Here is a 21,939-nt window from a genome sequence, read left to right as displayed (position 1 = left end):
GGCTTTCCAGTTTGGCATTTTCTTTAGTTGGTGTCTGACTGTGTCTGTCGTGATCTCTGTGAATCTTTGTTTTATTCTCCCTGTTTCTTCTTCCTTGACTTCCTGGAGCCATGTTGCATGTTTGTTGTGTGATACCGGATTGCTCCATATATTTTCCCAGTTTCTTACTTGGTTCGGCTTCAGGAATTTCTGGTGGTTGTCTTCCCTCTTAGTTGGCTGTATAGTCTTTTCTGGTTGGTTCGGAATAGTTTGTTCTGTTGGTATCCCTTATTCCTGTTCATGTACCGTTGGATCTTATGTGCTTTGGCCTTAAGCCTCTGTTTTACATCTTCTATTGTGTTGTTTAGTCCCCTCTCTTGTACTTTGTATTTCTCGTTGAGTTCCTCCCTTGTTTTCTTGCTTCTTAGCCTTTTTTCTGCCATCTCTTTCAGTTTACTCAAGTCAGATCTCATCACCATGATTTGCTTTTCCAGGCGCTTTTTCCAAGGAGGTTGCTGTTTTGGTTTCTGTTGGGTTGGTTGTGCTGGTGGTGTTGGTGTTCGAATCCCCATCAGTTCTGCTACTAATCTTGCTCCTGCATATGCCAAGTTTTATTTGTTTCTGTGATACTGGTGGTGTGTATTATGCCCATTATTTCATTGACATCACTTGTTTTCTCCCTTAATTTCTTGGTGTTGCAGGCTTTCATGGAGGGGATCTTTGTTCTCTCTGTATCTGGCTTCATCCATTATCAAATCTTTTCTACCCATTCCGTCCTCTCTGTTACTTCGTCGGTGTTTCTTCGTGTATCGTTGTTTGATACCTCATCCTCCCTGTCGTCTTCTGTGGCATCGTCTCTCAGTTCGTCTTCGTGTAATTCGTTGTCGTGTGACATTTCCCTTTCCAGTTCTTCTCTTTCTGTTGGGGTGAGCCAGTTCTTTTTCTTTATGTTCCTTACTTGGTCTGCCAGCCTCTGCTCTGTTTGGGGGGTGTTATTCCTCTCATTCCAGATGTTGACCAATCTTCTTCTATATCCTCTCTCCGTCGGGTTGCTTCTGATGTAGCATCTCCATATTTTATTATTATTATTATTATTATTATTATTATTATTATTATTATATTATATTATTATATTATTATTATTATTATTTTATTATTCTTTATTATTATTATTCAGGGGAGGTTTTTCTGACAGGAAATTATTAGATAGTGATTTTTTTGGCTTGAAAACATATTCGTTTGCAAAGTTTCTGCTAAGTATATTAATCTAGCTTTGCTTCCTTGGTCAGTAAGTCTTCAAGCATTTTTCTTATGTGTGATTTCGTTTAGTTGTTAGTGTGGTTGGAGTTTTTTTTTCACAGAAAATGGGCTTCATTTGCCCACAAAGTTTGTTGGCATGAGAGCCAGAGCTGGTTTTGCCTGGAAGTGGAGACTTACCTAGAAAGTTAGTTTTTGTTCTTTTCACTCGGCAGTGCTTTTTAATTTTTATCTGGAGTGCATATTTGTATAAAAAATGAGTCAATTCGATGGAGATCTATGGGTATATATATGTGTCAGATGGGAGATTGTTTTTGCCAAGAAAGTGTCTGGTTTTTATTCCCAATAGGTATGTCAGCTTGAGCGTTTTTTATAATAAAACTCATAAGAGTAGACGTTTGGTATTCTCTCAGAAATTATGTATTTAAAGATGACTACTCTGTCAAGAATAAGATAATAGGTCAAGATACGGTATCCTAAAGATTGGCAAAAAAAAAAATTATTGAAACTTGGCATTTTAAAGGCAGATATTGAAGTATAAGATCAAATTGAAAGGAGTAAACTCTTCATGAAAGTTTTTTTTTTAGCATAATTTATTCCTTGGTTGTGATTGTTGCAACGGCAACCCTGTCGTAATGGTCCATATGAAAAGGCAATGTCCATTATTCTGTAGTCCTGTACAAAGTTGCAGTTTTTGGCAACTTGTAGCTCAGTTCTAGTGTGTGAAAGTCATGTTCATATATGTATATGCCCCATCAAACAGCAATTTTCAATTTTAGGCAATTTTTAGTCACTTGGCCCTATTCATAATCACAACAAAAATGTTACTCATAATATCAATAATTTGGTGAGCCATGTTCTGATGATCAGTACAAAACTGCTTTTCAAAGATTTCTTAAAACCTTGAGCAGAAAGATGTCATATGACATCCTAACATCAAAACACCCGAAGTAATTACCTGACAATGGGATGGATATTTGTAAGTCGTACCACACGGAGCCTAAACTGGCCTGGTGGTCCACGTGTACGGTGAAGGCTGACGTTAGTCCGACCTGCTGTCCTGCTGGGGGAGGAAGAACTCAGGGCAGGAGGATATTAGCTTTGCACGTCTCTGACCATTTACCCGACTAAATCACTTACATTGAATGGTGCCCGGCCCTCTAAGACGAAGTGGTTTATTTTGGAGGGTGGGGGGTGCCTCAAGGCACGCTTGTTCCACCTGAAGGGGTTTGGGTCACTTGTCTGCTTTTGAAGAGACTACTTGTGTCTTTGTGTAATTAATTGCTTTTGTTGTAACGCGAGACTGAAGGATGACTTGTAATTTGCAGTAGAATAAATTTAATTTGATATTTTTATTTTTGTAAAAATCCTTTCATTGTTATGTAAATAAAGACATCTGAGGATATAAATGAATTGAAAAAAGCAACAATGTTAGAGATGTTTTTTTTCTGAATAAATAAATTGGTAGATGTCAGATTAAAACCTAAGCCTCAAAAATACAATTGGAATAACTTTAGACAGCGGAATTTTTAGAATAAAAAATGTAAAATAAGCACATTAATAAAATCGAGAATGCAGCAAACATGTAATTTTGAAAATAGATTGTAACTAATGAGTAAAAAATGCTGTAAAAAGTATATTATAAAAAATCTGGAAGCTTTACCTGAAAATTGATAATTTCAGTATTAGAAAGTTCAATTCAATAGAACTTGCTTGGAAAATAACCAAGGGATTTGAAGACATTCCTATAATGCATTTATGCAGTGGATTGGGTGTCACATAGCTGCTTTTCTGACATATTTCAGCATTTTGCCGTAGGATCAAAAGAAATCAAAATGTCAATATTGCGACTAAATTGAAATCTCGATGTTTGTAACACCGTTATGAACACGACAAAGCTCCAATTTTGCCACCATTGTTGGCATTTTGATATCAAATTTGACGTCAGTGTTTTGGAAGACATCAGGTCAACAGCTATGTGAGGCCTTTTAAATCTATTAAGTTATTATAGTAAAACCCAATTGAAAAGAATGAAGTTAATTTTCTATAGAAGTATCTCTGGAAAAGAGGAGGAAATAGCCAGATAAGTAGTAATTATAATTAGATCGTTCTCTACAGCTCTCAAAGTAAAGATATCGTCAGTAACAGTTAATGATGCCTAATACGTTCGAGCTAAGTTTATCCTATAAGTGTCCCTTGCTTATTATTCCTTGGTTTCTATGAGGGCTAACTCAAAGACTCGTTTTCTAGTTAAGATATGAAGAAAAACTTTTGGTTAAGAAATCTCAATCCCATTGAAAACGAAAGGCAGAATATCAGAATTTATGTTTACAACCCGTAGATTCCCTTTTCAAGTTCATCATAGAGAACTGGACTGGATTTCTTTGGCCATTAGCTCCCGTACGAAAATTTAGCAAAAGGTCTAAGGGGTTTTCACGCCACGTTTAACCAGACGCCACACGTCCAGCAAGCATTGCTTACGTACGAAATCACAGCCATGAGTAGAACGTCAACCAAGGCTTGTCTTTGTGGTCACTTGACCACACCCATCTTGGGCTGTCTGTACTTGACGTTTTCTTTGACATTTGAAAGGGTATCTATAGCATTCCTCTCTGGTGGCATAGAAAACGACAATTTGGAAAGAACAAGGGAAGTTCATAAGAGGCTTTTCCCCATCTCGGCCAATCAGCTGCTGTCAGCTTAGAAAACTTAAGCCCTTTGAGTCGCCCTCAGAGTTTGTAACTGACCGGCTGAATAATACCTCCTGCTGGGGTCTTCCCCCCTCCGGGACATTGTAGTGCTGGCTCCAGGGGGGACAAAAAAATATATATATTTTTGCCATTTTGAATATCACGAGTAACCTACCCACCTATAAAATTATTTTATGGATTCAAATAAAAGAGCGTCTAGATATTTCATGGATTTTATTTTTACAATTTGAAAATTGTCATCAATAGGACGTCATAACCTAGATGATTTGATAGACGTCAACCTATGACGTCATTAACATATTCATGCCCTTCTACAGGGGTCAGTTTTGTATGACGTAATTTTATAGTACGTTTAAGCTTACGTCTTTGGAAACTAAGTGGGCCGTTTTCTATAGATATGACAGTTTTATGGTATTTCTCAACTCTCATCCTCAATATATAAGCAATCGAAATAGACCATTTTCTATAGATATTACTAAGCTTTATATGGAACTTCTAATTTATTTTACAAACAATCTAAATAGTTTTCTAAAGATATTACAAAGCTTTACATGGAATTTCTAATTTAGTTTCTCTTTACAATTAAAGACCGTTTTCTATAGATATTACTAAGCTTTATGTGGAATTTCCAATTTAGTCTCTCTTTACAATCAATCTAAATATACCGTTCTCTATAGATATTACTAAACTTTATATGGTATTTCTAATTTAGTTTCTCTTTACATGGAATTTGTAATTGAGTTTACGATCTCAATAGACCGTTTGTATATATATTACTAAGCTTTATTTGGAATTTCTAATTTAGTTTCACTTTACAATCTAAATAACCGTTTTCTATATTACTAAGCTTTATTTGGTATTCCTCATTTATTTCTTTATAATCTAAACAGTTTTCCATATATATATCAAGCTTTACGTATATGGTATATCTAACCTATTTTTCTCTATAAACATTAATTGGACCGATTCCAATATACATTACCAAGCTTTAGATTGTATTTTTTCTGTATATATAAACAGACATTAAATGGAGAGATGCCGATATGCATTACTAAGTTTTATATGGTATTTATAAATTATTTTTTCCTTATATTTGACCAAAGGAATGTTTCCTATAGATATGAAAAGTTTTACATGGCATTTCAAAATTTATTTTTTCCCTTAATATATATAAAAATTATGTAGACCGACTGGAGCGTTTCCAATAGATATTACCAAGTTTTGTGATATTTTACATAGACTAACTGGAGCGTTTGCTACAGATATTACTGAGCTTTAAAGTATTTGCTACACTTTCTCTATAAACACAATGGACATTTTCCTATAGATATTGCAAAGACTTAAGATTTATAAACTATGTAACCATATCCCAAATGGACCATTTCCTATACACATTACCAAGTTGTATATTATTATTATTTTCTCTATGTAAAAAGACTAAATGAAGCTTCCTGTAGATAATGCCAAGTTTCATATAACTATTACTTTCTATATGTAAACACTCTTAAATGGACAGTTTCCTACAGATACCAAATTTCATATTTTTTTCTCTCTATTGTAAACTTTTAAATGGACAGTTCCCTATAGATATTACCTAGTTCTATATTACTAAACTATTTTCTCTATATATAAACACTAAATGGAAAATTTCTTAATAGATATTAACAAGTTTTATATTTCTTAACTATTCGTCTCTCTATATAGGTAATCCTCTCTCTCTATATGTAAACAGACTTTAAATGGACAGTTTCCAACAGACATTACCAAGTTCTATAAAGTATTTCTATCTCTATCTGAGCACTTCCACTTCTGCCCTTCCTTCTAAGGCATTGTTTAATCCATAAAAAACCTTTATATTGGATCGTTTTGTCCAAATTGCAACACTCTTAATACCCATACCCATTCCCAAAAGTCATCTGCTCTGTGACTTTTCTGTGGCTAATCTTACGTCTTTAAACTGGTATTATTTGAGAGAGAGAGAGAGAGAGAGAGAGAGAGAGAGAGAGAGAGAGAGAGAGAGAGAGAGAGAGAGAGAGAGAGAGAGAGAGAGAGAGAGAGAAATAAGTAAAACACGAGACATTTTAGTTTTAAAAAGTTAAAAAAATATGATTTTTACAAGCCCAAAAACAATTTTCATTCACAAAACCTGAAGTGTCATTGAAAATACAATGTAGTCTGTACCACTCTACACATTCTCTTAATACATACACCAATTTTATATCTTATTTTACTGAAGGCAGCGTCAGAGAGGAAAGACTTTCGTTATCACAGTTACTTCTTTGAGTGTGACTAGCACTTATTTCTTTGAGACACGAGATAGAAAAAGAGGAAGTGGTGTGTGTGTGTGTGTGTGGTGTGTGTGTGGTGGTGTGTGTGGTGTGTGTGTGTGTGTGTGTGTGTGTGTGTGTGTGTGTGTTTATTTTGGTGTGTGTGTGTGTGTTGTGTGGTGTGTGTGTGTGTGGTTTCTATTATGTTTTACACAATGCAGTTTTAGCAAGAATATTGAGTCACAATTTACCTATCATAGATCTACAGGATCTGCTTTCAATTCAGAGGTGGAAATTATAGCAAACATTAAATTGGATACCAGAAGAGCAAAGTACAGGAAGGTATGCACCAAATAACTCAGCATAAGGAAAGGAACAGGTTCTGTGGAAAGCTAAAAACCCTGGGGTCTATCTTTCCGAGTACTTTACCAAAGACCAAACAATTTTTAAAATGTGATTCTTTTAGAAACAAAATTATCTTACATATATGAACCCAAACAATAAGCTTAGCCTGCTTTATGCATTGTGCAACCTCCCAGACACCAAAATCCAATGTAGACAAAAAATCGAGATGGCATTTTAATGGGTACTACCAAGAAATGCAATTAGAAGGGGCACTGGAAAAGAAACGGGCAAAAGGAGGACTTGTTAAGTGTTGGTAGTTAGCATTATCATGATATGAAAACTTGAGTGAATATTGTGGCAGAAACCATAACTCGAAAAACTGGGGACGTTACACAAAATTGAAGAGAGAATCCCCTGGGAGCTTCAGCATGTAGATGACTTGGTGTTAACAACAAAATCAGGATGATTCATACAATATTGTTTAAGAAGATGACAGACTGACAAGTTGAGCTGAGGACTGAGAACCAAAACAAGCAAAACTAAGTTTAGGATTATGGGAAAGGAAGGTATGGGTAAGGGATGGTCTGAAACCACATGGAAATTCAAGGAGAACGTACACTAGAAATAACAGGGAGGACACTTCTGAGGTCTAACCTCACGTTTGGAAAATTACATAAAAAGATGAATGGAAACGACTTCAAATTAACACTTTATAGGTTACATGGACTGATTACTATCTGAGAATTGACCAGGAGCAAACTCAAGCTGGAAGTATACGCTGGACCGAGCACAACACAGATGGTATTCGAGACTGCCTTTGGTAACAATTAGCCCCAGATACATTGTTCTCTGTGTTGTGCGTTTCTTCAGTTTACTCATCTCTTCTCTCTGTATTTCCATTCACAGAATAAATCCCTCTGGGATGTTCACTGATTAAGTCCAAAGAATCTGGTAGTGACTCAGTGGACTCATTCATGTACTCATTTATGACTTGGGGGTTGCTGCTGGGTGAGAACTGTGACCTGTAATGAAAAATTACTACTATAAAGTCACGGTTGTTTTGTGGACACTTTTTTCATACAACAAAATAATGCAAAGACCTGATCAGAACCTTCAATCTTTTACATACTGTGATTATCCATCTGACCAAAAATCTTCCTGCATATAAGATAGTATAAAGACATCTCTTAAACACCAAAAATGAACAGGACTGAAATATGTCCATTCATAAAATACACATACCTCTTGTTATTGTTCTGCTTAATACCCAAAATGGAACAGTCAGCTGTTTGCTTCAAGGTACAAGAGAATTACATTTTTCTCTTATGAGTGATTACACAGATCCTAATGGGAGGGAAGCCTTGATCTGTATTTTCATTCGGCATAAATTACCTGTAGGGTTTGTGGGCTCAGTGTTTCAAAGGACTGTACTGTTGCATTTCCCTTCTTACTAAAAATAGCCATGAATGACATTACATTTCTAATAGTTACAAAAAGATTCACAGACATTTAAACATTTGTTCATATCGATTCGATACAGGACCTTTTTATTTTCAATTGCAGATGAATTTTGCAGTTCAGACATGGTCTGTAGACAATGAAAATTCAATGTTTCATACAACCATTAAGAAGAATTTCCATTCTGTTAAGCATTGATGGAGAAACCAAGAACATCTACAGAAGAGACAAATAAAAGGCAATGCTCTAAGGTGTACTGTGTCAACAAAGTGTTAATTAATGTCTAAGGCTGTTGCCTATTCTCAACTTCTTTAGCAAGTGCAAAAGGGTAACCTCAATTCTGGACTATATCATTTGTTTTCTTGCCTGCAGCGGTTAGTTACCCTAGTTCCAGACATCACACAGTGGTCTGAAGGACTGTAAGTGTACTATATAGTTTGCATAGTCAGTGACCGTTTTCATATATGACTGGTATTTCCTAGTGTCAATAAAAGGTATTGTATAGAGTACACAGTTCCAAGCATCAGGAGCTAAGTGAAACACTAATGATAAATTTAAAAAAATATTCATCACTTGAATATACCCAAAACAATTAAGTTGTTTGTTTGTATGATGTTTTTACGTTGCATGGAACCAGTGGTTATTCAGCAATGGGACCAACGGCTTTATGTGACTTCTGAACCACATCATCAACACAAGGTAAAATTCAGTTCCACGAGTTAAAAACAATTGTACTCTTATACACTGGAACAAGTTATGGGGTGAAAAACCAAAAGGTATTTTGAAAGGCGAGTCAAAACCTGCTATGCAAAAATTAGCAGTGGGTAAAACCTGTCAGCTTCTGGGTCACCTATCTCATATTTCAAGCATTTACTCCTGAACTCTGCTTACAAACCAAACATATGCTAATCAATCAGGATGAGATGAGGGTGCCCCCTCTTGTCTGAATTCTAACTTTCCTTTCTAACACACTTTACAAGTATAGCACCTGAACTCACCCTAACAGAACTTCAATTTATTGTTGTGGAAGGCTATAGTTCACATGTTGCAGCAAACTCCAAGGTTTGAGAACATGGTTGAGAAATGACCAACCGACGTGAGAACACTAAATGCAACAGCCTACTTAACACGACCAATGCTTAATAAAAGCATTGATAATTGCTCTCACAACACAACAAATCAATGACAGTAGGGGATGCTGACCACTACTAGCTAGCCACGACACATTAAACAATATATTACAGAAATGAACTAGTTGTATAATCTATATAGCATATTGTAGTTTATGCTTAAGGCCATAGTAATCTGTACCACAAACATGCATAAATTTACCTGGGATTTAGCAAATAAGGTTAAATCATCTTGAAGACTGGAAACAAGAGTTCCTACTGGGGAGGCATGCTTGAATTAACCCCAAAGGATGACGACTTAAGGGTAGGTCTGAAAAAAAAGGTAAACTTTGTCACCTTAAACCGAAATGGACACCAGAGTAACATTGAAAATAAACCACAGAGAACAAAGATTTAGCTTAGTTAGTAATCTACAACCCAATTGCACACAAGCAACTATATAATAAACAACAAAATATTAGAAAAAAATTAACAATTTAACCTCACTGAAACACCAAGTTTTTTCAAACTCAATTATTCGAAAGCCAAAAGTACACTTTGAAGAAATGTGTTAACTTTTAACACAATGCCACTTGTACTTACTTTGCAGCAGCTGTAAATCGTCAATAAAAAAAAAGGTCCACGAGTATAAGCAGTTGGAGTCCATACCATTACAGTCATTCTGCTGTCACAAGAAACCACACCTGAAATTAAAAAGTAGAAACCTTCAGGCACCTTCAAATAAAGAGGCAAACCTCAGTAACCTTCAAAATCAACTGTAGAAAATACTAATGGTTTTAGTTCATTTATCTAAAGCTGAATCCTAAGCAGTTAACTATCTATATCATCAAAATATAGTTCACCAAGACCACAAGAGTCACATTTTGAGACTTGCAAAACTCCCTCAAAGAATGTATAGTATTGCTAACCATCCCCCTCCCATTTACTTCAAAATAATGAAATTATCTTTTTTGGATAGTAAAACGCTGTACTGTATATCAAAATCCTACACAGTACTGTACCATCCTTTGTCTCTTCCTACATACAAGAAAATCATCTGTTAGATTTTAATTAATGTAAGTTCATAGTAAACCCACCTTGAAGTATATGTACATCTTATATTCCTTGACAATGGAGTACAAGCCCCTGTGACAGCATGCACAACATTATTCAATCATATCTTGGCACTATCAAATCTATTTTTTGGATTACTGAGATACAACCAAAACTTTTTAGATTGTGAAATGTATAGACAAGCTTCTGCAGTGGTTAAACTGGATAAGATGCACCCAAAGCTTATTGCTTATCTTTGGGCTGTGTTGTGGGAAGAAAGTCCTGTTTCAAGGTCACCGTATATACATGCAGAGGACCGCATGACATAGTCGTTTACCTTTTGGGTTAACAGGTAAGGTGTCTAAGAGGATATTTCATGCTTCCCTCCCATTTCCTCAACCAGGACAATTATAATACTTAGAAGCTTTGATCCAAATACTCTCTAATTTCCTTTGTCCATTACAAAGTACATTCATCAATTTCACTTCAAAGAATGAACCTTTACTTTTAAATTAAGTATGCCTCCACCTAACGCAGGAGCCCTTTCCAAGTTTACGAGTAATTCCCTCTTAGCAATAAATATGGTGCGACACAGAGACCCAGTTCTCATTTTGCAATGCATAACTGGTAGCCTATACTCATGAACATAATAGAAAAGCAGTAATTCTAGGCAATAACACTGCACGGTCTGCAAAGAACATTCCTGCGGATACGACAGCCACTAGGGATTGGGGCGCCAAATGTATTTTGCCGTGTTTAGTACTAGTCAACGGGTGATAATTACAGGCAACCCCCTAAAAATAATTGTAAATTCATAATGAGCAACTCAAATGCTAAAAGAAACTGTATTTCGAAAGAAATACCCAACAGAATTATTACCTAGGTCTACCACAAATTCTAGCAGTGTAAATCTGCCACATAAATGTGTCTTGGTTACTAAACAGATTTCAAAAAATACATCAAATAGTACAGCAACCACTAAATTGTTGTTAACTTCAATTACATACAACGTAGAGGCCTTAACAAAACAGTTTCTGTTATATGTCAATCAACTGGAAGTGTAGACTATGGTTTAATAACCTAACCTAACCTGCTATTGACACCACTTAAAAATTCACTGGCAAACTAGTAAGGTTATGTAATCACGTTTTTCTCCTTCGCTAAACAGTCAAGTAAAAGAATACCAATATTCCTACAAGCTTTATAAGCAAAAACATATTAAAGAAAAAATCATCAGCAATTTCTGATTTCGAATGCTGGGAACACATAAATATATGAAAAAAAAAAATATATAAATATATATATATATATATATATATATTATATATATATATATATATATATATATATATATATATATATATATATATATATATATATATATATATATACACATGTGATGATGATGCATTAATATGGCCTTATGAAGAGTTTTTATGACTATAACTATCACACAACCCTTAAGGCTTTGTGTTCAATGCACAGCCAGGCAGAAGCATTAAAAACATGGACGTAATCTTACCAGTATAATTGTGCTAGTCAGGAATAAAAACAGCAAAATTTATTGCAAAATCTGAAGCCTGGTTTTAAAGTATTCACTGGCTAAACCTGTCCTACAAAGGGAGCTGTGACACCCATCCCCTACCCAATACAATGAGCTGAAGTCATTAAATTCTAGAATGTTTGACAATGCTGACATTTTGTTGCCTTGACAATTAATTTGGCCCCAAATTTCACGAGTCCAATAGTGAATAGCCTGGTTGAAGTATTAGCCGAGTCTAAGGAAGTAAGAGATGATGAAGGATTTGGAAAAAGTTCATATTGCAGTGATCTAGGGGTGGAGGGGGGTGGAGGGGGAATATGTTGGCTACAACCTCTTGAGTTGCTTCAGAATATTGAAGTGCAAGTGAACCAAACAATATAAAATTTATTGCAAATCCTGGAAGTTTACATTAAGTTAAATGACTTTCTATACATTTCCAGTATTTGCACATAAGCTAAGCTATTACTTTCAATTGGACTATTCTCTATTACTCATAAAATTTGGACCAAAACTAACTGACAAGGCAACAAAATCCCAGCATGTTCAAAGTGCCAGCCATTCAAGAGTTTAGTAACTCTGCAGCTTTTGTATTAGGCTGGGGATGGGTGTCGCAGTTCCCTTTCATAGGATAAGTTAGGTGAAGTGTGATATGGTGCCCGAAAACCAAAATAGGCTACCTGCGGCTCAGTAGGAAAGCTGTCTGAATAGCCTTAATTAATAAATGAGAAGAGACGTTCAAATCACACATTAAAACATGGGAAAATGATACTTGCAAGTCGAAAATGTGATAATGATCCTAAATGGACTAGCCTATTACTATGAATTCTCCTCAGCAATAGTTCATTCTTACCTAACCCACTTTTATAGACTTTTCACTGTCAGTTTAGTGGAAAATTTAGCTAAATTCACAGGCAAACTAATAAAACGTTTGTGTAATAATAAGAATAAGAATAAGAATAAGAATAAGAATAAGAATAAGAATAATATTAATAATAATAATAATAATAATAATAATAATAATAATTTAATATATTAATAATAATAATAATAATAATAATAATGGTAATTCTTCAGAAGCAGTCCGCACTGGATATTAAAATAAATAATCACCTACATGGAAAGAGCATGTGAAAAGCAATATAAAAAGCATAGTCATTATATGAGAGATTGAACGGGGTGGAATTAAATGAGCTTGATAAGTTTTTACCTCGAATTTTTCTTAAGTCGGGAGAGGTGTTTCCTCTACGGTAATGTTTACTTTTAATGAGCCCTCTAACTTATTTTCTTACGCAAAACAACCAGAAAGGAGTGCTTTGCAGCAATAATAATAATTAGGAGCACCTACTGATTCGCGGGCCCACTCGACCGCCGACCGGAATCGGCGGAAGAACACCAAAGCCAATATGGCGGCGATACCAAAACAACAAACAAAGTAAGGAGCGACTAAATATCGGCGACTAAATATCGGCGACCATCGATTTGTGTGTGCTGTCAGTAAGGCCGTAGCGGAACGGCGCTTCGCGCCTTATCCGCAAATTTAAAGATTCTTGGCAAGCACGGCATGTACGGCAAGAGGTAATGTTGCGCTGCGCGCGCTACCCACAGGGTTTACAGTAAGGCTACTTACCGTGGCAGATAGATTTGGGTGTCGCATCGCTTACGCCGACGTCCTTTCGTCACTACAGAGCGATCACACCCAAAGGCGTTCCTGTTGTAGTCGATCCGACAAATAGCTCCACAACACTCGCAGTTTTTTTGGCTGAAGAATTAAATTATGTCTCTGAGCATATTCAATCACAACTTCTTTACCACCACCATAGACAAATAATGATAAAATTCACCGTAAACCCACATTGCACTGCAAACAATCGGTAGGAAATCGAAGGTCTCTGTCAAAATTAATGCCAGAAGGGCCAGCCACTACCTCTGCCATAGCTACAGGAAGACAAAATGCCGGTTTTTGCTTCATTTTTCGAGTATTCAGTCAAACAAGGATACCAGTGGACACTGGACAGCTAACTTTATTACTCCGCTGAAATGCTAGTGAAACTTAGTTTTCGACTAAAGTCGTTCGTAATTGGTTATGAAACCCATGACGTCATAACGATGTCACACCTCTCAGCCAATAATGAGTAACTGGAACTGCTTTTGTTTGCGTAAGAAAGTAAGTTAGAGGGCTCATTAAAAGTAAAACATTACCGTAGAGGAAACACCTCTCCCGACTTAGGAAAAATTCGAGGTAAAAACTTATCAAGCTCATTTAATTCCACCCCATTCAATCTCTCATATAATGACTATACTTTTTATATTGCTTTTCACATGCTCTTTCCATGTAGTGATTATTTATTTTAATATCCAGTGCGGATTGCTTCTGAAGAATTACCATAATAATAATAATGAATAATAATAATAATAATAATAATAATAAGGTAATTCTAGGCAATAACTCTGCGAAGAACAGTCCTGCAAATATGAAAACTACTAGGGATTGGGCCCCGTCCAATGTATTTTCCCGTGTTTAGTAGCAGCCCCTGGGTGTTAATTACAGTCGACCCCACCAAAAATTACGGTATATTCTTAATAAGCAACCCAAATACTGTAGGAAACTGTAATTTCTAAAGAAATGCCTTACGCTGAGTTATTACCTAGATCTAGCATAGCCTTCTTATTATAAATGTCATGACACATTTAGATGACACATTAAACATGGGAAAATGATACTTTTAAGTAAAAAATTTTATGGTAGTTTAAAGTAACACACCTTTTATTAACACTACTCATTGTCAGTTTAATGAAAAATTCAGCAAATTCGCAAGAAAACTAATAAAATGCCTGTGCAATAATAATAATAATAATAATAATAATAATAATAATAATAATAATAATAATAATAATAAAAGTAACGACTTGACCACTCACGGTAGCAAACTTCATAGGCTACTGTCGTGGAAGAGGTTAGGCTAGCCTAAGTTAAAGCCCTAAATGAATTAACCACAGATAATTAGACATTCCTACTTCTAAATAACTCAAGAGAAACTACAATTAGATGCTTACATTTCCGATAATGATTATTTCCACGAAATTCCGAATCTCCTGGGACATAGCTTGTTGACTGGTTGGGACCTTAGCAGACAACACTTCCTTTTAGAAGCTCTTTCTCGCTGTATTATTCTTCTTTCTGGACAACACCTAGTATAAACGACTGTAATAAACTGCCGTGATTACGACTAACCGTTAGTAAAATAACAAAACTATGGCTTCCACACATAAAAAAACAAATAGCATTAATTCACTTGATTACGTGGACATCACAATGAAATATGGCGGCTGTCACTGTCTGCTAGTGCTTCTCAAGTTCCAGGTGTGAACAAAGAGCAGAGTTGCCAGTTGGGGATTTTGGTTCTTCCAATATTTATATCTTTTTCTTCTTCTTTTCTTTATCACTTACTTCTTTGTTTACATTATTTCTTTAAAAGCATGTACGCATATTTGTTATTTTTTTGGCGTCATTATTTTTTTTTGCGGGGGGTGATTTTCAGCTCATTCCACACACCACCCCCATTCCCCCAATTCCCCCAACCCCCTTTTCCTTAAGCCCTGGTTCCTTCCACAAGAAAACCTGTTCCCCTTCCCCCAAGGACACCGGTGCAGCCATTACTTCTCTTTGACAGTGATGCCATAATGACACTAGTTCGTTTAATTCGTATTTTTACCCTTAATAATAATAATAATAATGCACTGTACGAAATAACAATTCAAATAATAATAGAAGGTTCCCACCGGGTGGACAGACCAGTTTCTCAGTAAGGGAGGAGACTTGAGGAAAAGAGAGGAGGGTTGAGGAGGTATCATCCCTCCCTCCTCCTCCTCCTCCTCCTCCCTCCTCCTCCTCCTTCTCCTCCTTCTCCCCCTCCAATCTTCGCATTGTAGAACTTATATTCAACTCCACTGACCATCGTAAAGCGGGCCATACATTATCCAACTTGGTTGGACAACAATGTTGGCCAACAATTTCTGCTCTAGAGCATACACTGTAAGACCAAGTCGTCCAACATTAGTTATAGATGTCGATCTGTATTGAATAACACGCTCTGTGGCATATTATTGTTGTCTTAGAATTTCAAATAAAATCATTACGGAATGGAAGTAGATGAAGAAATACTTTTATGTGGTACAATAATCAGTTTATGTGCAGCTGAGAACGAAAAAAAGTACGTAAAAAAAGAAAGCATTGGGCAAAACAATGGTTGCTAAATCGCTCACATAATTCTCATGTGAATTAGTTGCGTGAACTAAAAGAAACTGCTCCAGATGATTACAAAAATTTCTTGAGAATGGACAATGAAACCTATCAGGAGCTGTTAAGCCTGGTTACGCCTTTCTTGAAAAAAAAAAGGCTACGAAAATGAGGGATGATGTGATACACCAAAAGCTGTCAACAACTTTACGATTTTTTAGCGACCGGTCAATCATATGAGGATTTAAAGTTTTTGACGAAAATTGCTCCCCAAACTATAGGTCAGTTTATTTTACCTACTTGCAATGCTATAATTAGTGTGCTAAACAAGAAGAAAATAATCAAAACTCCAACTACAAAAGATGAATGGAAAGAACTATCTACGTCCTTTGAAAGAAAGTGGAATTTTCCACACTGTATTGGAGCGGTAGACGTAAACATGTCAACATAAAAAAAAAACAGCAAATTCAGGTTCATACTATTATAATTATAAAAAAAACATTCAGCATTGTCTTGTTTTGGCATTGCAAATGCCAACTATGAATTCATATATGCTGAAGCTGGAGCAAATGGAAGAGCATCAGATGGAGGAGTTCAATCTAACAGCAAATTCTTTGAACAACTTGAAAACGATGACATTACATTTCCAGATCCAGAGGATTTACCTGTAGGAAATTATGGGAAAATGCCGTATGTCATGGTAGGAGACGATGCATTTGCCCTCTCTGAAAATCTAATGAAACCCTTCACTGGTCAGCTAACAGATGAACAAAGAATCTATTGCTATAGATTATCTCGAGCAAGACGAATTATTGAAAATTGCTTTGGGATTCTAGCTAGCAGGTTTCGGATTTTATTTACTACTATAAATTTAGCACCTGAAAAGCCGCACGAATCACATTGGCATGCTGCTATCTACACAATTATATCTTGAAAAAGAATAGACAGTTATATTTTCAAGGCGCTGATATAGAAAATATAGATACTGCAACTGTACAGGAGGGTTCTTGGAGATCTGATCCGCAACAACTAGTCCCATTACAACCAACTCAGAAAAGAAATTCTACCACATGTGCTGAGCAAGTAAGGAACAAGTTTGTCAGTATTTCTATACTGATGGTGGTCTCATGGCAGTGGAAAATGTTAGGATTACAACAACCTTCTGCAAGGGTAGAACAGCAATAAAACATCAAAAACTGATAAAGTTTATTACCATTAAGTAATATACATTATAAAAATGTATTAACTGAATATTACATTCTTAATAAAAATAACAGATTTCCTTTAAACAATGAAAAATGAAAATAAAATATTGTACCTTATGAATGTATATGCATCCTTGAAGTTGTATCTAGGTATACTACAACATTATAAAAATACATAAACTAAATATTACATTGTTCAAAAACGTTTCCTTTAAATAATGCAAACTAAAATAAACTACTGTACCAAATGAATGTATTTTTATCCTTGAAGTTTAATATAGGTATTCTACAACTAGTTTAAAGAATAATTCGGGTCTTGAAGAAGTTCAGTTATAGTATATTGAATCCCTTGGCTTATGTCAGTCGAGACATTTTCATTGATAAATGATAAGTGCATACAGATTGGGTTGAAAATGTCAATGGGGTTGATGCACGAGTACTTGACCTACTGGACGATAGTGACACAGAATCCAATGTTAACTGGTTTAATTGGCCCATTATAAGAATCTCATCAATGGTCTTTTTTTGCATACAACTTTTGTGTCTCGTTCAGCTTTCTGTAGGATCCCGCCCAGCTATCCGCATAGATTGCGGCTTCGTCCTTCATGAGTTTCTGCTCTTTTATGAAATCTAAATGTTCGACGGCTTTTTGCAAATAGTGATCTTTAGTTGTATCATGAGTAGTCCGCATTTTCTCTGGTACCTGCTGTATTTCCAATTCCCTGGTCATCGCTCTCATCCAAATTACTATCTCCAGGTATCTGGATTTCTTGATCTCCTAAAAAAATCATGCAGCAAATCGAAATACCATAACTTGTTCGTACATGTCATCACCGCCCGCACCAGACTTTTCAGACTTTTCCTTCTTTTTCAATTCCCTCCTATAACAAGTTCTCATATTGTTTTTTTTTTTTTTTTTTTTTTTAAATCATCTAGAGTGGCATTGCTAACTATTTCCTTAAGGTTATTCAACAGTACTTCCCATGCTTTATTTCGTTTGTTTTTATCTTTATATTCTTCGCTTTTCACTTTCCAAATCGCAGGTAAACTTCTGTATGTATCAATGAAACTTCTCCACTGTTCAGTGTCATTTATATTTGCCATCACGTCTATTTAACACTTTTATAAAACAGCTATTTCCAAAAGAACGTGTCTTTAAAAGCAAGGAGACTTACTCGCAGTCAAACTAGGCTTCCAACTGATGTTGGTTGTGAAGTTTTACAACAAGTGCACACACTGTCAAAAGGTTGTACAACATTAGGCCACGCCCCCCTTAAAATCAAAGCTGCTTTGATTCTCTCCAACCAAACCAACCAACCAAAATCTTGTTGTACAACCTGCCCATACATTGTCCAACATTTCATACAACCCAACCAAGTTGTACAACAAGTTGGATAATATGGCCAGCTTAAGACAATAACAACAATCGACAATACTACTGCACTAGGCTTAGCAGCTGTGGAATGTGACCGTACGCCTCATATCTTCCTTTATCAAATTGACCCTACAAAACATCACCTGTAAAAAAAAGCACGATCATGGCTAAATTTAACCTTAAATAAAATAAAACCCACAGAGGCTAGAGGGCTGCAATTTGGCATGTTTGACGACTGGAGGGTGGATGATCAACATACCAATTTGCAGCCATCCAGCCTCGGTAGTTTTAAGATCTGAGAGCGGACAGAAAAAGCCATCTCAATCGTTTTCTTTTCCAGGAAACTAAAAGGGGAATCGTATGGATTCTCGAGGACTCTCTGTTCAGATTTATCTTCCAATGTATCTGTGCCCATACATGACAGTAGAAGCGTTTCTCCATGCATCGTTATTTCGTCAATTTTTTTTTTTTTTTTTTTTTTTTCCACTGGCTCGGTTCAACACGCCACCATTAATAAGCGCGACATTCGTGAACGAGCAAGATTTATTTCAACTGATTTTGGAACTCTGGTCCGCCATTACTCATTCGGGATTATCCACTTCCTTCGGGTAAAAGAGCCATTTGTTTCCTGTCTCCTGACTTTTCAGCATTTTCCATTCTTTGCAGGAGACTTCTTCAGGCCGCTGTGCGTGAGCAGTCAAATATTGAACTTGGGTTGCTTGGGGGAGTATGAGCAGTGTTGCTTTTTTTTCTTGTACACAAGCAGAGTCACATACTCACTACATACTCATGATATATATATATATATATATATATATATATATATATGTATATTACTATATATATATATATTATAATTATATATATTATATATTATATATATAATATATATAATAATATATAGTATATATATATATTATAATATATTATTAATATATACATATATATCTATATATATATATATATATATATATATATATATATATATATATATATATATATCCTCCCTGACGTCCTGATATCTTCTCTGTCCGCTGGACGGTGGTTCGAACCCACGAGAGGAAGAAATTATTATCAATTAAAAAATTTCCTTTCGGGTCACATATATGAAAATATATTAATTCCAAGGTAGGGCAAATTAGATATTAAAGGACATTTGTAGCTCGAATAATTTATATGAATCACGGTGATATGATAATCATTCATATATATATATATATATATATATAATTATATATATATTATATATATATATATATATATATATATATATATATGAATGATTATCATATCACCGTGATTCATATTAAATTATTCGAGCTATTGGTAATATTTCTTCCTCTCATGGGTTCGAACCACCGTCCAGCGGACAAACAAGAAGATAATCAGGACGTCAGGTATATATATATATATATATATATATATATATATATATATATATATATATATATATATATATATATATATGACTGGTAAAGGTGTTCTGTAACAACAGAATTCCATCTAATAAAAGGAGCCCATAAAAACACCAAAATGTAGAGAGAAAAGTACTATATTTCAGAGACTGCTGTCTCTCTCTTCAGTAATATGAATGAGAAAAGTTTACAGAAAAGGTGGTATTTATACCAAGAGATTCGTCCACAAGTAAGCCAATTTAGTCACCCCCGCTGATAATCTTCCTTTAATCTTCTTAAGCGTTGGTTGAATGAACACTGCGTCAACGATGTCTGATGTCCAATTCCCTTTTGAGATGTTCATTACCTGCTTCTCTTTTATTAAGGCCGATTCCATCATTTGACTCTTGTACCGGCAGTTTGCTGCTATAAATTACACGGGTGACATATTCCAGTTTATTCTATGGTTATGTTCATTTATATGATTGAAAAAAGCCGAGTTCTGTTGTCCATACCTAACTGACCGTTTGTGGTATTAATCTCTTTTTTTTTGGGGAAGTGATTTACCTGTAAATCCGATGTAAGATTGGTCACAGTCCTGGCATGGGATCTCATATACCCCCGAGTCTTTGGGCGATGTCTTTTGTTGGACGTTAATCAGGGATTTGGCTAAGGTATTTGGGTGGTAGGTAAATGCAAAAGGGTTGGATTTCCCAAGGGTGTGAGTTACTCTCTTAATCGTCTCCAGGTGGGGAATTTTTATTTTATTGTTGGGTGTGTCTCTGGTCTTGTCTTTAGGGGGTCGGTAGAAAATTACGTTTGCTTTTTGAATTGCTTTCTCAATTATATGGTCAGGATACTTTAAAGATGAGAGTTGCTTGCGAATTAGTTCAAATTCTTTTTCCAGGAAATCTGGGAACAAATTCGTAAGGCTCTTAAGAATAGGTTGCTAGCTAGACTTATCTTGATAGTATTGTCATGATAGCTAAGTAGTGAAATATATGAAAGTGAGAACGTTGGTTTTCTGTATATGGTAAATTTGTATTCTGTCGTGTCTCTGATTATTAAAACATCAAGAAAAGGAATTTTGTTGTCTGTTTCCCATTCAACTTTAAATTTGATGCTGGGCACTAATGCGTTTAATTTTGAGAGGAATTCATTAAAATTACCCCACTTATTATCCCAAAATGTTAGTATGTCATCCACGTATCTCATCCACAGCATGTTTTTGGGTTTTATTGCATTTATTACTGTAGTTTCAAAGTATTCCATGTACAGATTGGCTAAAATAGGACTTAAAGGACTACCCATACTACACCCGAATTTTTGCTTGTAGAATGATTCCCCGAATGAAAATACGTTATTAGATGCACATAATTCAACTAACTTTATTATTTTGTCAAGTGCCAAAGGGAAATGATCTGAATAGGGGGATAATTTTTCCCTTAAAAACTGAAGAACGTCCTGTACTGGTACTTTTGTGAATAGGGAGTCTACGTCAAGGCTTAAAAGTTTTATGTTGTGAAGTGGTTATATGTTGCTTTCTCTGAATTGTGACAAAAGTCTTCCGAATGTTTGATGTGACTGGGAGAAAAAGTGCTAAAAAGGAGAAAGGAGGCCAGCTAACCATTTAGAAATTTTGTAATTGAAAGCTCCGGCGCATGAAACGATGGTCTGATGGAAGATTGTCTTTGTGAGTTTTGGGAAGTACCATAAAAGTAGGGTAATTTAGGATTAATTACTTTAAATTTCTCTAATAGTTCAATACTCTTTTTGTCTTGGCCAATTAATCTTACTTTCCGAAAAAATTCTGTGGGAACGTTCTGGAGGGGATTTTTTCGTCAGTTTTTCGTAAGTATTTGTGTCGCTAAGGAGCTGGTTGATTTTGTCGAGGTAGAAGTCTTTGTCCATTATTACAATTTTGCCGTCTTTGTCGGATCTACTTATTATAACATCTAACTTTTTTAGCGAGTGGATGGCTATCATGAATCTGCGGGGAACAGGAT

The 21,939-nt window shown here is 35.5% G+C and overlaps 1 long non-coding RNA gene across 1 annotated transcript; it reads right to left on the bottom strand.

Moving 5' to 3' along the window:
• Positions 1–6,697: 6,697 nt before the first annotated feature.
• On the bottom strand, positions 6,698–15,098 carry LOC135217953 (uncharacterized). The gene is made up of 4 exons (XR_010315244.1): positions 14,777–15,098; positions 9,730–9,830; positions 9,350–9,457; positions 6,698–7,581 (listed from the first exon to the last, which is right to left on the bottom strand). It is a non-coding gene; the product is annotated as an uncharacterized LOC135217953 (long non-coding RNA).
• Between the last annotated feature and the right edge of the window lie 6,841 nt (positions 15,099–21,939).

Source organism: Macrobrachium nipponense, chromosome 9, assembly GCF_015104395.2.
Source record: "Macrobrachium nipponense isolate FS-2020 chromosome 9, ASM1510439v2, whole genome shotgun sequence".
Lineage (NCBI taxonomy): Eukaryota > Metazoa > Arthropoda > Malacostraca > Decapoda > Palaemonidae > Macrobrachium > Macrobrachium nipponense.
This window is presented reverse-complemented; position numbering and strand designations above follow the sequence as displayed.